General features: G+C 33.9%; 1 protein-coding gene across 3 annotated transcripts in view; it reads right to left on the bottom strand.

Annotated features, from left to right (window-relative positions):
• The window catches only part of Ikzf2 (IKAROS family zinc finger 2), a 156,176-nt gene that overhangs the window by 24,259 nt on the left and 116,989 nt on the right, over nt 1-14,928 (bottom strand). The window lies entirely within an intron of this gene.

Here is a 14,928-nt window from a genome sequence, read left to right as displayed (position 1 = left end):
GTGAGAAAAACTACAGATGAAAGTTGAGTGTTTCTCTTCTTTTTCTACGGTGGTGATACCTGTTCACATATGCAAAGCTTTTCAGTAAATGAAGTATATTCTCCTCATCGGAACTCTTTGTATAATACTAAGAATAAACCTACTAGGTACTTCAAGTCAGAATTCTTAACAATAACCACTAAAACTTTAATATATTTAGTTATGACAGTGATTTTTTTCAAAATACTTCTCATTCAGAAAATGAATTTTTCCTTAGTAGCCAAGGAGCCATTATCTCAGTACATCTATTAAAATATACACTGTGATGCTTATGTAGACAACTTTGAAAACAAATCATTGACAAGATAAAAAGGCACCTTTGTAAAAAAAAAAAAAGGCATGTTTCAATATAGCACTTCAATTCTTGGTGGTAAATTGATATAAAACAACAAAAAGTATCAAGAATATATATGCTGATGCCCCAAGATATAAAGGACAGTGTGTGAAAAGAGTTGGTGTTTTTCATTTGACTCCCATAGGAATAATTTAGCTTTGAACAGAGAATAGACTTTTTTTTCATGACTAAAGATAGCATCCTAAACTCCAGCCCCTTAACATATATATGTGATAATACACACACACACACACACACACACACACACACACACACACACACAAATACATATATAACACAGCGAAGAGAAACTAGAATACCATAACAAGAAGTGAAGTACTCAAGATTGCCTAAGATTCACTGTAATCACTCAGAAAACTGCTAAACACACAAAAAAGGCCAAACCAATCCTTATATTATATTTGAAGTATACCCAACTTAAAGTCAACTATTTTATAACCATACTTTATACATCATCTTTAAAAAATAGCTATCTAAAGCATGATCTATCATTTAAAAATAAGCAGAGTACTATATTTTGGAACCAAGTATTTTTAGGCAGTATCTATGAATACTGTGCACTATTTATACCACTTACATTAAAAAATGTTAGAAGCATTTTCAGTTGAAACAGTGCATATAGTATAAATATATTTACATGTAATGACACTGAGAGACATGGATAATTATACTGTGAGACATGGGAACTTCATAACAAAAAGCCCTTGTTGCTTTTAGCATTATTTTTTAAAATAATTTATACTAAATAAATCCACATGACCATGTCAGTCTACAGACTAAGTCTACTAATTAATACTTAGTAAGCACTCACAAGGACTTTAATCCACTATAAAGTCCTAGCTCACCTTATAAGAGAAAATTTTTTTTTACTGCTATCTACTAACTTTTAACTATTCTTATTTTGAAGCCTATCTTATCTGTGTCACTTGAGCCTCTCCTATCTAGTCAGATTTATTTTAAAACACCTTTCCACTTTACATTATCCTGTTGTTAGTGAGTTTATTGGGAATCTGAGTAGTTGTTTAAAAAGCATATCTTCAGTTTTCCCTCTTCTTCATCTCTACTCATATCAATCAAACAAGGCTTCCATATTGGATTTTGACATGTCTTAAGAGCATTCAATCTCTAAGAAATTTGCTCTTGAAATGCTCTATCCTATCCTTCTAGCTTTCTCATTTATTCACTAGCGTGGCTAGAAATGGTGAGACCCACTTTTGATTCCAGCATGAGGGAGGCTGTGACAGCATGATCATAAGTTCTAGCCCAGTCTAGGAGTTCCAGGCCAACCTGGACCACACAATAAGACCCTGTCTCAAAGCAAACAAACAAAACAATAGCAAACCCTTCTCCCCAACCTCAAACAAAGAAAACAAAAAACCCAGAAGACTGCTATGTACCAACATAGTGAGATTATGGTGTAGCTAAAACTCATAAAGCAGAGGACATGTTCTCATTGTGTTTATCCTTCTCCAAGCGAGTCTTATAGGAATACAGATGGTAAATATACAAGCAATGTGCCATAGATTATGGGAGGTTCTACTGGGCAAACAAATGGTGTGTTAATATAGCTTGGGAAATCTACTTTAATTTTGAGTGGATGGACAGGAAGGTTGGTCTAAGATAGCACCACTTAGGGTAATACATGAAGAAAATGTGGCAGTCTGAGGATTATAGTGAGAAGGAAAGAGGCAGAATTTAATGATTTTATGAGAACTGATGTAATTTCTTTTTTCTCAAAGTTGTTTTCAAGCATCAGTAACAATTCTTGCTAAATTCATGAATGATTCAACTGTCCCTGTAAGAACATTTCCTATTAGTTCTTTGATGTCATTTTTTTAAACTTAAGTTTAGGAAATATTGTTTCTATTTCTTTTATCTTGAATCTCTTGCTGTAGTTCCTGGGATCAGATTCTGTATTCACCGTCACTGGCTTTATTTCTCAAATCTCCTCCCATAGCAACAAATATCTACATGCTGCCAGTCTTTGCTTTGACTTCATTTCTATGAACCAGCCAAGGTGCCTGGAATACTTACTTATTTGAAGTTTTTACTGGACATTTAAACCTTCATTCTTATACTTCCTTCCAAGTAATCCAAACATTCTTCTCTGTTCGTACAACACTCTGTTTATGCTCTATTGATCCATGAATATGACAAATGCATTGTATTTATCAATCTGATACCTATTTCCTTAGCAGAAAGAGCTCTGTAAGGACAGAGATCATGCTTTACTCAATTTTAAACTGATAATGTTCATGGTAGTTATTAAATATTGGAGACCCTCAATATTCATTTTCTGAATATCTAAATTTCTAAGCCATATTCCCAACTTACAGATACTCCCATTAAAAAAAATAAACACCTCAGATATCCAAATCCATTTCATTTCACAAAACTCCAACCTTGTTCTGATTGCCCTTGTATGCTAGTGAATTACTATTCGAATAATTCAGGAGGTGCAGCAATTCTTGTCATCTATTTCTCTTCATGCTTCTAAATAATATTTAGAGCCTATGTATGTTTTCACTGCTTCTCAAGTTTGATGCTGCCTTCCATCTCCTATATCAATATCCTAGTTCAAGCCTTTATTACAACTAACCTGAGCAAGTATAATAGATTTCAAGTGAGGTTTTTCTTACTGGGTATAATTATTTCACAGCCTCTTGAAAAGAAACCTTCAATGACTGCTAACTTGTACTGCATACATCTTTTCACCTGGCTTTCAGTACCCCTCACAATTCAATCCAATCTCAAAGCATATTCTTATCTTCTACCACAGACTTGAGATTTGTTTTCCCCAAGAATGACTTCCATAATTTCTGCCTCTTAAAATCTTCTGCATCCTCTACTTCCAACTTCCTCAATACCCTTCCATCTACAAGTGCTTTTTTCTCATCAGAGAAGTGTAATTGTGTTGGCCTTCATGTTTAGGAACCCTAACATCCTGCTTTGTGTTCTTTTAGGCTTCTATTCATGGTATTTATAAAGTCACTTAGATCTGATGTGTTAGAAGTTATCTTCTTGAGAAATTAGAACAACAACTTGTATATCTTCGTAAACTCAAAAGAGATTTATCATGGTACCTTGTTTAATTGAAAAATAATAAATGGCATGAATTGCATCATTTTCTAACTCATTAAATAGTCGTCTGACTCTTTAAATAGGTTTTTTTAAAGCTCAGTTTTTCTTATATCATTTCTAATTCCAGTACATTCATATAAAACTGTAAAAATATTCATCAAAAATTCATAATTATACCATTTAGAAATAAATTCTTTGGTATTTCTGTCTCATCCTCTTACATTTTTTCCTATGTGCATAAATACAAATTTTGTTATAACTAATTATTTTATATACTGTATTTTATAATCTGTTTATTTTACTGAGCAATATATCTTGACTATTTCTCTGTCATGAAATGGTACTTTTGTTCTGGCTATTACATACTAATATGTCTGTCAGGTTCTAAAATTATGGTAGCATGAAACCATTTAGTTAGCTCCATGCTTTTATTTTTTATCAACATCCAAGGACTATTTTAATTATGACAAACACTATCTATGTTCCATATCTAAAGGAAAAACAGTGCAATGCTTTCAATGATTCTAGTACCCCAATAATATCATGGGGTTGGAGGTCGGTGGTATAGGTTGAATTCAAGTACTAATGATTGTATCAAAGCCGTAAATTTATTTTATCATTTTCTTTTAATTTGGTGATCATTTCTCTCTTTCTTTTTTTTAAACTGCAGTTACATATGCCCTTACTTAAAAGCTACTAACAGGCATAATGCTAACAGGCATTTAATGTGTAGTCTAGTCCGTATCTGGTCCCCAACATTTTAATTATAATCTATATAAACAGCCATTTTCACAACTTGTTCCTTTAGTGATTATATCTATGTTTCTAAATAGTATACAATCTTTTCTTCATTCATGAGGCTTAGAGATTATATTGACTGTCTCTAAGGATTTTGTGCTCATAAATATCTTCAACCCTTCTTTCAACAATTATTAGAAAATTCTAATTAATTGGATAAATGAAACTCTGCATTATAAATATAAATATTAATCATTCTGTATTACTACATTGGTTCAATAGTGATTATGCTTCATTTTATGAGCAAAGTGCAATTTTCCTTATAGCAATTGTTTTACTTTTTTTTCCATTGATCGGTGTTTCTGTTCAGCAAACTACTTATTTTGCCCTCCAAATATTCTCATACCAAATAATAATTGTTCTAAATATTAAGAGTCTCAAACAATGTCTCAAGTGTTATCTACCTCCACTTCCATCCTGCCCTTGAGATCCAGGTACATTTCCTGCTCCTACTAGAATGGATGATCCTTTGGATTATCATACAAGTGTTATCCTGAGATTCCTTTGTCTATCTCATGACTGGCTCCCTTCAATGCCTAGATCCCATGTTTTCCTTATTCATCCTTGGTATAGAGGTCATTTTCCCTTAACATTTTAAAGGCGTTGTTCCACTGAACTAGTAGTAATCTTACAGCTTCTTTTAAAGTGTTTGTTGCAAATTTAAGTTTTGTGTGGCTTACTTATCAGAAACTTTTAAGTATCTTCTATTTGTCCTTGGTGTTCAGACATTTCTAAAATATGAGCTGTATGACTTTGGTCTAGCAGCTATGATTATTATTATACAATCTGGCTCTCAAGAAATGTGCATTATAACCAAATATAATATTTATAAAATATTATAAAATATATTGAGACAAAGGTAACATGTGTATATGTGTATAATATATAAGTGTGTGACACAAGGTTATTGTAATTGCAAATAATCTGTAATTATTTTAATTAAGTTTTATGTACAGTATGAGATTTATGTCATTCATTTTAATAACAGGAGTATCCAGTTTTCATGTAATTTGTTGAAAATAATATCCTTTCAGACAAAAATAATAGTACATTGATAAAAACCAATTGACTATATATTTCCTGGCTTTTTTTTTTTTTACTTTCTTTTACTCCATTAATCCCTAGATGTCTTTTTTTTTTTTCTCGGTTGTGGAGCTTGAACTCTGGGACTGGGCACTGTTCCTCAGCTCTTTAGCTCAAGGCTAGTGCTTTACCACTTGAGTCACAGTGCCACTACTGGTTTTCTGAGTAGTTTATTAGAGATAAGAGTCTCACAGGCTTTCCTGCCTGCGCTAGCTTTGAACTATGATCCTCAGATCTCAATCTCCTTAGTATCTAGGATTACAGGCGTGAGCCACCAGCCACCGGCTTAAGTGTCGTTCTTTCTTTCTTTCTTTCTTAGATGTCTTTCTTTCTTTCTTCCTTCCTTCCTTTCTTCCTTCTTTTCTTTCTCTCTCTCTCTTTCTCTCTCTTTCTTTCTTTCTCTCTCTTTCTTTCTTTCTCTCTCTTTCTTCCTTTCTTCTTATAAAATTGAACTCAGGGCCTTGTACTTGATAGGTAGTACTCCAAAATTTAAGCCATGCGGTCAGCTTATTTGGCTGTAGTTACTTTTCAAATAAGGTCTCAGTTTACTTTGTCTGGGTTGGCCTAGATAATAATTTCACTACTTACACTCCTTGCAGAGCACATTTGGTCATATTGTTTTATTTTTTTTTAATTTGTTGAGATGAGGTTCTAGGGGACTTTTTGTCTGAGCTGGTCTTGAACTGAGATCCTGCCAAGTAGTTAGGATTACATGATCATGTCTTACTTTCTTGGTAAGCCTTAAGCATCAAGTCTTCCTAAGAGATTAGTTTTAAATTAGGGAATACAAGTCATCCAACTTTGCTTTTTTTCTTTTCCCTTTTTCTTTTTTGAAATTGTAGGTCTTTTTCCACTTCCAAATGAATTTTGCTCTATTTTTACCAGTTTCCACAGGAGAAGACAAACCTGCTGGAACATGTTAACTAAGATTATGTTGAAATGAGAGGCTCAGTTTCAGGAGAATTAGCAGTGGTAACTCTTTTACGATGTAGGTTGAGGTTTTACAAACATGACTTTTGTCATGTTGAAAAATTCCCTTCTTCTCTACTGCTGAGAATTTTTTCTTTTTTTAAAAATAAGTTTTTTATTATGAGAATACCGTACAAAGGGGTTACAGTTACATGATCAAGGTAATGAATACATTTCTTATCAAGCATTGTTGCCTCTTTGCTTTTCCCCTACCATCCCTTCCCTTCCACCTCCTCAACTACATTCCTCCCCTCCTCTCTCCTCTTCCCCTTAAATTGTAAAGTTCATTTTTCAACATAACGTCTTGTACATCTCATTGTTGCGATGGGTCAACCTGACCTGTATCCCTATTTAAACAATTTGTTTTTTCCCTTCCCCTCCACAAATTATACCAACATCAAATACAGTGAAAACAGGGGTTACAACGTGGGGGAGGGACATACAAAGCAACAACAACAAAAAAATCACATGGTACCTTATATAAATACATTAGAAACAATAGTAAGAAAGAAAAAAACACTTGTGTCCCTATCTTGGAGTTCACTTCGCTTAACATCATCTTATCTGACCTTTTCTGCTTGTCCCAGACATATACTAGTTATTGCAAATAAGGGAAACCATGGGACCTATGTTTCTTTGGGCCTGGCTTACTTCACTTACTATAATTTTTTCCATTTCCTAACAAATGGGCGATGTCATTCTTTCTGATAGAGGCACAGAATTCCATTATATATATATATATATATATATATATATATATATATATACACACACACACATATATATATTATATTGCATTATATATAATATATCACATCACATTTTCTTTTTTTGGGAGGGGGGTCTAGTCGTGGGGCCTGAACTCTGGGCCTGGGTGCTGTCCCTCAGCTCTTCAGTTCAAGGCCAGCACTCTACCACTTGAGCCACAGCACCACTTTCAGCTTTTTTCTTTTTGCTTATGTGGTGCTGAGGAATCGAACCCAGGGCCTCATGCATGCAAGGCAAGTGCTCTACCACTGAGCCACCTTCCCAGCCCCCTCACATCATATTTTCTTGATCCATTCATCTACTGAGTTGAGTGCTGAATTATTTTAAATGATCTTTCTATAACTATGAAGATGACTACATGGCTTTTCCTTTTTCTCTGTTAATATGGAGAGCTATATTGATTGATTGTTGTCAGAGTTGATTCAACTTAAATTCCTGGAATAAATCTTACTTGGTTTAAGATATTACCCCTTCCAAACATTTCTAGACTCCATTTGTTAAAATTGAATTAAGTATTTCTACATCTCTGTTCACTGTATAGTTACCGTCATGCAGTTGTCTTTCATTCTGGCATCAGAGAAATGCTGAACTAATATATTCATTTGGAAATAATTTCCCCTTCTTTTTTCTCTAGAAGAATTTGCTACCTGTGTTTTCTCTAAGTTGTACTTATCTTTAAATGTTTAAAAGAATTTACTAATGAAGTTCTTTGGACTTTTCTGTTTGGGAAGTTTTTTTTTTTAAGGTATTTGCTAACTACATTATTCTGATAATTCCTGGATCTGTTCTATCAAATGACTAATCTTTTAACTGTAGATATTTTCTCCTTTTTCAAGTCTGTTAGATTTTAATGGGATATTGGATTTTATGAATTTTGCATTAGTGGGTTTTAGATTTTACTGCATATCTTTAAACTGTGATTTCTTCCAGTATGCTTCTATATTACTACCTGGAATCAGTTTGATCCTTTTGATATTTGCCTTTATATTTTCAGTAAGGTCCAGAGAATGTTTAAGGGGCTATGTTAGCGTCTCTGAGGTTTTTTACTGACTTCTCAACGTCTTTCCATTTTGGTAAGAAACTATTCATGAACTTACATTAGCTCCAGGAAACATTTGACTTTCTGTTTTCCCAGGTTCAGGTAGTTTTGCCTCACTCATACTCAAGTAGCACAATACTTAAGCCAGAGTTGAGGGGACCATTTGCAATATTCACACCTCTTTCCACATGGATTCTATCTACTATGGTTTAACCACATTTGTCTTCCGGGTCTGTCATATCTGCCTCAATTCAGTTACTGAGTGCCTGTCTCTGTTTTGGTTTGCTTCCGTTGAGCTATATCTGAAAACTGCCTTCAGGAATTGAGCTGGGGCAATCAGAGGACTCATCATTTTTTTTTTCCATTTCTTAGGTATACAGCCCCTTGTTGGCTGTATTTTCATTACCTAAAAATTATTTCATATACTTTGTTCAGTAGTTGTTTAAGAAAGGAAGATAATTCTGGTCCCTAAAGTTATAACCAAGAAGTTGTGCTAAGCCAGGTACCAGTTATTAAAAAAAAAAGTCTATAATCCTAGCCTCTCAGGTGGCTGAGATCTGAGGATCTGTTCAAAGCCAGCTGAAGCATGAAAGTCCATAGAAACTTATCTTCAATTAGCTATTCTTCCCAGCACCCCCCACCTCAAAAAAAACAACTGGAAGTGGAACTGTGTTTCAAGTGGTAGAAGGCTATCGTTGAGCAAAAAGATCAAGAACAGCACCCAGGCTGTTTAAGCCCCAGAACCAGAACACACACACACACACACACAATTATATAACCTTTAGAAAAAAAATACAACTCAGGTAAATTAGAAGATGAATTATGATACCAAAGATTCTAAGACAAAGAATATAGCAGGTATTTCCAACAACTTCTCAAAAGCTAAAATTTAAGTCTTTTCTTTAGCAATCGTTCTCGTTGTGATACATTTCTCTTTAAAATCTAATTCCATTCTTATCATGCTGATATTTCCTTCACAAAAGACTCCCACTAACAAAAGTAGAAGATTTATAACCCGAATCTGTCAGAGATGTAGCTTCAGACTACTGACCTGAGGAATTAATTATAAAAAGAAGAATTTGAACACAATATAAAACAAAAATACTGATGATTCTGCCACAACTATTCAATCAGAAAATAACAATAAAGTGATTGGCATCTACTACAGTTTTCCCTATGTTTTTCTATGGAATTGAACATTTTAAACTGCTGTCTCTGTACTCCTAGAATCCACACATGCCTATGTAAAAAAGAAAACTAAAAGAGCCATAAAGAATTTGAAACAGGAATGTTTACCATAAGTTCATAAGGAGTTATGAAGATATATAGCACAAGCAAGTCTTGGTCACTTATAATTTCATGAAATAGGTCACTTCAAGAATTTTCCTAGTGAACCTATAAAACAAATTACAATAGCTCTAATGAATTTGCTAAATTTTCCATATCATGTTCATATATTTTAATAGAATTAAACATACTTAGTTCTTATAAATACTTCTAGGACTAAAACTAGAATTTTTAATATTTGATTTTACCTGGTAATTGCCTATAAAATCATAAATCAATCTAAAGAAATATTACCACTAACATATGATAAAATATTTACATTTTTTTCTGTTTCCACAGTTAGTCTATCTGTCTTAGTGATTTGTTTATCATATGGACTCTGTTACAGAAAAATTTTAAAGTACTTGATCTCTACTGCTATACTGCTCAATCAAAAGTTTTTGCAACTTTATATGCACACTAACAGTATTGGAGATGGCTGCTTTAGTATATTGCTAATAACAAAGAATACTAAGAAAAAATGTATACTAAAGTCTATGACTCAGAATTGTACAAGGTACCGAATCAAACTCTTGAAGAACTATAAGACAGTTTCTATTTCTGAAGGAAATAATAACGCCTCTCAGGTACCATGCAAACTATTTGCTCACAACATTTAACGACATAATAACTTGGTAAAGATGAGTTTCAATTCTGGTATACTGTGAGTGTTCAATACAGGTATGGAAATGAAGGAGATATGGTCTAAGTTGATGCTAGGGTTTGGAAGGTTAAAGAGGAAGCAATGAGGCACAGAGGCTCACATAACTGTGACTAAGAATGAAATAAAAATATTTTTGTTTCTCAATCTGCAATTATAATAATGTCTTCAAATGGCTGTTAAGATGTAAATAGTTACTATTTGGACTTGATTACTTAATAAGCGAAACTGTTAGGTATTTCTAAGATTGATACTGTGAAAAAGTTAGACATTAATAAAACAGTGAACCAATAAAGCCTGGGAATGTCTGTTCTAGGCAATATGATATAATATATATTTCTTTTTAATTTGCATTAGAGAAACAATGTTATTAAAAATATTGGCCATTTAGTACCTTAACATATTTTTTCAAATATAATTGCAATACTTTTGACTTTATTACCATTTTATTCAATCTGTATACACAATAGTGCTAATAACACCTAGCCAAATCAAACACAACTATTTATTAAGGTTTAAAGGATCTTTCCTTCCCCTCTCCCTCCCTCCTCCTTAGCACCCCCTCCCTCCTTTCCTTCCTTCCTTCCTTCTTTCCTTCCTTCCTTCCTTCCTTCCTTCCTTCCTTCCTTCCTTCCTTCCTTCCTTCCTTCCTTCCTTCCTTCCTTCCTTCCTTCCTTCCTTCCTTCCTTCCTTCTCCTTCCTTCTCTTTTTGCCAGCTTTAACTCTTGAACTCAGCCTGGAAGCTGTCTCTGAGTTTCTTTTGCCCAAAGCTAGTACTCTACCACTTTTCTGTGATTTAATTGGAGATAAGAGTTTCAGGAATTTCCTGCCCAGGCTGGATTTAAACTACATTCCTCAGATCTCAGCCTCCTCAGTAGCTCGGGGCACTAGTGCCTGGGTGGTTTAAATGTTCTGAATTATCATGTGGTCAAAACTTGTGATCTATTTTACTGTTACACATTTCAAAATATACTCTGAGACAGAATTTTTGAGCAATATCCACATCTACTTTTTTTCTAAGTTTTTAGAAGTCATAAAAACTTCAGATTAAAAAAAAATGATGATTGAGTAGGAAGAGAACATTTGAGAAAGTGAAGTGAGGAGTACCTGAAACATCATCTATTTTTCAAAATAAATGTCTATTATATTAATTGTATCAATATAATTAGATGTCAGTCTGGAAATGATCATAGTCAAACAACTTTGATCTGTCTAAGAGTATATTAATGAAATGAGGGGTTGGAAAAATGATGTAAAATGTTTCATCAGATCTGTGAAAAGGCAGATCTAAAGAATTCTTAGAGATTTACAATGCACTTGAGTAGAATAAAGGTTCTTTTGGATATTTTGATTTCTTAAAACAAGATAAGAAGGCAAACAATCAAAATTTGTTTAACCCAATGTTTCTCCAAATTATTATAATTGTAAAGATTTTTTTATTTTAGCAACTATTAATTTTCCAAGTTAGCAATTTTTCTGTGAATGCTCTTTGAGAAGATGTATGCTACTACTAACAAAAAGTCACATAAGGCTGTCATCAATAGAGTTCATGTTCTTTTATAATATCTGCCAAGAGCTGAGCAAGAATGAGATTCCTTGAATATTCTCTGAATATACATTTACTGAGAACCCTCAGTGCATCACTGCCATGTTCCACTGCTCTGGATACAGCAGAGAACAAGAAAGACATCATCATTCTTATGCCCCAACACTGACTCTTCTGTCTTCCCTTTCGTAATGCAATGTATTAATACCCTCTTCAAATTAAATTAAAATTCTTAGACATTGGCAGTTAAGAGAAGTAAGTCAAGCATAGAGAGACAATAGGCCCATGTTTTCTCTCATATGTAGAAGCTGTATCTAATTTATACATACATAATTAATATATATAGGGTCATACACGTGTGTACAAGTGTATTAACAAAATATGGTATATTCGGGGAGAATTCAAATGGTGTAAATTCTTAGGACAACTAATTCACAGTCTAACAAAATGAATACCAAGAAGCTGGTGTGTGGGAGGTGTGTGGGAGGGAGATCAATGAGAGAAACTTCAGATGAACGGAGAAGCAGTCATAATGTTTAATGTCTATCCTATGGAACTAAGAAAACTGATGTTATGGATTGGATGGGAGGAGATGGGAGAAATGATGAAAGGAATGACACTGATCAAGATTCACTGTACTCACAAACTGAGATGTTGGATTGTAACCCCTTCATAAGAATACTTAAAGATCATAAAACATAGTTAAAAATTGATCTGTCAGAAAGAAATTAAAACCCTTACAAATGTATAAATAAGAAGGGAAACTGAATGCAAAATCACAGGTGAGCTTTTTCAATGAAAAACAATAGCACAAAACAAAAAATAAAAACATCCTAAAATTAAAAAAAAAATCTTTTTATTTCCAGCTCACAAAATAGTCACGGTCCAAAAGAGTTCTCATGTAAGATTATTTTTGTAAGAGTGGAAATTGATAGCATTACTTCCATATCACTTTGTTTAAAGTGATTTAAATGATTTCCCCAGAATTCCTCAACTGAATGCCTAAGTATATAAAATGCAATTAAACAAAACATGCAATGTAAAATACCTTGGTAATATAAGAGGCAGGCTTCTTTTTTTGGGGGTAGGGATGTCCGGTCATGGGGCCTGAACTCTGGGCCTGGGCGCTGTCCCTCAGCTCTTCAGCTCAAGGCTAGCGCTCTACCACTTGAGCCACAGTGCCGCTTCCAGCTTTTTTCTTTTTGCTTATGTGGTACTGAGGAATCGAACCCAGGGCCTCATGCATGCAAGGCAAGCGCTCTACCACTAAGCCACCTTCCCAGCCCAGCAGGCTCTTTTTTAACACATAAAATGTTTATATATTTTGTTGTCTATGTATTACCTAATAAAAATTACTTAAATAGTAAACTGAAAAATTCTTAAATATCTCAAAATATTTACAGCTTGGTTTAAATCATATGTTGTCATTTCTTTATTTATGCGACTAGTATATGTATCAACTAGCTACAATGTGCTATGTATTATCATAATAATAAACAACAGCCTAAACCACCGAACTCACTGCAACTATAATATACATTATTTGGCTAATTGAAGAATTCAGGGAAAAGAACTAGAAGTGCAAAAAGTTACAACGTGGCAAGGGGAAAGAAAAGACAGAAAAAGACAGCTTATGTTACTGGTGAAAAATGTGCAATGCATTCTTTAGGGTGATAAAAAGAAACAGAAAGTAAAGCAAGAACTGTCTAGGAATTAAAAATAAATGAACAAACTGAACAAATGATCCAATCATGAAGTGTTTCCTTTTTGATGTAATTTCTATTTTTAAACTGTTTTTCTTCATCTGACTTTGCAATATTATAACTCACACCACAACTGAGAAAGACACTGGGATAACTCATAGGTCCAAAAATAATTCATTTGGAAGCAGATACATTGTACAAATTTATGATCTATTCATAGATTAAGGGCTATATGTGTATATATCCAGAATATGGTTTCTTTCTTGGATTTTGGATTACAGCCTTCATGCCAGCTGCGTGTGAATCCTAGATTAAGTTAAATGAGGAAATATTGGTACCAACTACAAACGATTCCATAAGAAATTGTTTAAATATTCATATGGGAATGCTACAGAACATGTCACGTAGTCAAGTACTCAATAAATGGTGTCAGTACATAATAAATGGTGACCTTCACCTTCTAATATACTGAATAATTTACTTACTGTTTTAACTAATTATTGCTTATGGTTTCTCATTAGTATTCAATGCTTGATAAGAAATGTACTCATTACCTTGCTCATGTAATTGTATGGTATTTTTCACAATAAAAAAACTTATTTTAAAAAAAAGAACAAGTGGGTAAACAAAGGAGGAGGCTGCAATGCTTGGTAAGAAATGTATGCATTATCTTGCCCATGTAATTGTAACCCCTCTGTACAGTATGTTCTCAAACAAAATAAAATAAAATTAAAAAAAAAAAGAACAAGTAGATATCACACTTTCTATTCAATACCCAACCACTTTTTTTTTGTTGGCACTAGGCTTTGAACTCAGGTTCTCATGGTTATGAAGCAGGTGCTTTGACATTTAAACCATGTGCCCAGCCTTTTTTATTTAGTTATTATACGAGTTAGGGCCTCATGTATTTCTTGCCTAGAGCTGACCATGGAATATGACCTTATTACTTATACCTTTCCACATAACTGAGATGACAGGTATGTGCTACTAGACCTGCCTTTTTAATGGTTGAGAGAGGGTTTGCTAGCATTGTGCCTGGGCTGGCTTGGAACCATGATCCACCCAGATCTCCATCCCATAAGTAGCTAGAAATACAGGCATGAGCCACTGCACCCACTAACAAACACTTCTTATCATGTCCCAAATGCAACTATCAGAGCTTTGAATACATAGATAGATGACACAGAAGAGGCCCATGTCCTCACGTAGCTTACATATGAGAAGGGAGAGATGGACAACATGTGGAGATAAACAAAAGCCTTAGATAATGAGAGGTACCCATTCAAACTTAAGACACTGAAATAGACAAGAGGTAGAAAATAACTAGGAGGGGATTTCAGGTAGAACGGTCATAGAAGCCGGTATTTTCAAATAGATGAATGTTTAAACTGATAACCTGGAGGATGATAAGATAACTCTGCCAAGAACCAGGGGACTAACTGTACATAGTGACTTTTTACTTAGCCATCACTGCAAAATTCCATGGTTGGAAGAGCCAAAAGGTATCTAGGGTGGTAAAGAACTGAGATGAGGGGAAAGGTGGTGAAAGATGAGACAGAA

The sequence above is a fragment of the Dipodomys spectabilis genome, unplaced genomic scaffold (assembly GCF_019054845.1).
Source record: "Dipodomys spectabilis isolate Male_0828 unplaced genomic scaffold, ASM1905484v1 ptg000051l, whole genome shotgun sequence".
NCBI lineage: Eukaryota > Metazoa > Chordata > Mammalia > Rodentia > Heteromyidae > Dipodomys > Dipodomys spectabilis.
Note: the sequence above shows the minus strand (reverse complement) of the source record. Positions and strands in the feature narration are given on the sequence as shown.